We start from the raw sequence: 3,055 nt of genomic DNA on the forward strand, positions 1-3,055 counted from the left end.
TGATTATCTAGCTCTATTTTTATTTATTGTAAATTGGTGTACAAGCCAGATTATATTGTACCTCACATGAATAAAGAACCAAAAACTCATATTGTATCATACCACTTTATTTATTATTTTATAATTCTTGCTCCAGTTCAGAACTTAACTGAATTATTGATGATGACTTTCATTCATTCGAAGATTCATTTCCTTACTCCTTTCATAATTCCCTCTCACTTCTGTTCATTCAAATCATTTTATTACTTCATTATTCGCATATCGGTCCTTCACTTAGCTGTAATTCATTTTAATTGTGTTTAATTTATTACTATCATCGGAGTGTCATATTCTTCTACTTTTTTAGCCATGATTTGCCATAGGTCTTATCATACCTGGAAATGTAAAATGTATCAAATAAATATCTCTCAATGTATAATATATGGGAATTTTAGAATATTGATCCTCTCCAACAATGAAAAACACGGTACCTTACAATGCTAAAGATAAAGTGTAATACCTGAATGTAGAGAAATTAGCTGGTATCTGATAGTTTTATTGTGGGATTATGAGGGTATTACAACTGCATTGTCGCTTATCAATAATTACAAAGAGTTTGTCAGCTAGTGGATTCACATACTTGATGTTATGCAATAATAATAAGTTTTTCATTATGCTTTTCTCTTGTCTTATAAAATAAATCAGTACTGTGTAATCAAAATAATCAAATACCTTGATACAAGGTATTACACAAAAAATGTTTTCATTAGTTTGAAGGATCATGATGTAGGATAAATCAATCACTATAATAGATTGAAAAGCAAGTTTTGCTTATTTTTAGGTGATTTACTTATTTTGATCAGTCAAGATGTTCTTTGTGGAATGATCGGCTCTCATAAGTCAATGGATTTAAATTTTCTTCTCTAGATCGCTCTAATCTCCTTACCATGAGATGTTGACGTTAATAAATTCATCTTTGGTCTGATCTGCAGGTCCATTGTTTCTTTCTAAGGAAAGTTCCCTGAAGTTTCCAAAGACAAAAAAATCATGAATTGTGATCTCTTAAATCCTGGAGTAAGTCAAAGTTATCGAAAGTACTCCCAGTAGAAAAATGCAGAATTCAATTGATTTATTACATGTTTGTGAGAAGATCCAGGCAGCTTGAAAACTTAACCAAAAGCTTCATTGATCATGTTGATTTCAACATCGTCAAAATATTGCCATAAGATATTGGAAAGAGTGTTCACGTAAAACACAAAAACAGGGATAGATTGATTAGATTTCTACGGTTTGAAAACGTCAGAGCTCCCAGAGCAGCAAACAATTCTCTGCTCCTAAACCCTCAACCCACAATTCAAAACAGATAAATCTTTAAGTCATGAATGAAACATTCTACTTCCAAAAGAGGATATATTAGCAATAACACATGTGATAAATTAATTGCATCAAATGAGAAATATCTATTCCTATTGGACATAAATGATATTTGAATAAAAAAATGTGGATATCAGAATTGTCAGAGAAATTAAAATCAAGGGAATTCGTAGGAATATTATTCGTAGCATAATATTACTTGCAAAACTTGTAATAAAAAAGTTTACTTACCATCAATATCAATAGATGTGAGAATAATAGATGTGCTACTTTGGTTGAACTGCACTTGACTGCTGATTTAATAAATTAATTAAATACTTTTGAGTGGATTCATTCCAATTTCAATACATCTTTATATACAAATTGTATGACATTTTTTCAGTATTGGATAATTATCTAATCATCCATCTTATTTGAATAAAAAATGACAAGATTGAACTGTTCAATTCATTACTTTCATTTGTATGGTAAAATTATTTAAGTTTGTGTTCAAAATATAATTTGATTCGAGTTTAGTTTAACCAGGTTATGGCTAATGAGGCATTGACAAAAATCGATATGCCTAACTTAATCTTGGTCGATCCCTGTAGGAAATGCAAATATTACCAGTAAATCGACATAGTCTGCGTAGAATACAAATGTGTGCCACTAAAAAGTAGTACACGATTTAAGAACGGCAGCCAGAAAGTGAAAGTGTACAAATACAAAGCTCCCGCATCAACGGGTATAGTTAATGCAATGTGTGTGTGTGTGTGTGTGTGTGTGTGTGTGTGTGTGGTGTGTGTGTGTGTGTGTGTGTGTGTGTATGTGTGTGTGTGTGTATATGTGTGTTTGCGAACTGTAGAACAGGGGTGGGGGGAGTGAGACATTATCCATTGACACGGATATTCAGCGAATTCGTACATCTAGGAAACAAAGGCGAATTTTCAATGAATTAAAATAAGGCAAATTACAATAAGGCATCACGAATAAAAAACATAGCTCAGAGTCAATCATATACTATACAGTACTTAACATAATATTGTCTAATCACTCATATTAGGGGCCGGTTTCCGAGCTCGGCATTTAGCTAAGTTCTAGACTTTAAAAAGCTAGAGTCAGAAAATTGGCTTTCCGAAACTGGGCGTAGTCGTAGTTTTCATGATAATCTTTATTTTCTCATTTCTATAATTGGAAACGTTTCTCCTTGGCAAAATAAAACATTTTTTAATAATTCAAAATGACTGAAACTTTTCACTATTTTCTCTTTATTTTATTTTGTGTTCAATTTCCTAGTTTTCGAAATTTAATTTGAACTTGGGCTACGACTACGCCCCGTATCGGAAAGCCAATTTTCTGACTCCAGCTGTTTAAGGTCCAGAACAACTTAGCTAAATCCCGAGCTCGGAAACCGTCCCCAGATGTATGGTGACTGGTGAGTGCTTAGTGCTCCCGATATATGGGTGACTCGCTTCAATTCAGCTTCGCCAACTATCAATTGAATTTTAAAAATATTTTTAGAACCTGAGAGAAATTGTGAGCTCATTTATACCTTATGATTATCCTTTCATGAATTATCTATACACACATGTTTAGAACTCATATGTGGATCACCCTAAGAAAAAAATATTTTGAAGGTATTGTCAGAGAAAACTTCTAAACTTCTATAGATTGTTTATTCTATGGTATTTTATATCAGAGTAGAATAAGTTCAGTCTTTCAG

Source organism: Nilaparvata lugens, chromosome X, assembly GCF_014356525.2.
Source record: "Nilaparvata lugens isolate BPH chromosome X, ASM1435652v1, whole genome shotgun sequence".
Classification (NCBI taxonomy): domain Eukaryota; kingdom Metazoa; phylum Arthropoda; class Insecta; order Hemiptera; family Delphacidae; genus Nilaparvata; species Nilaparvata lugens.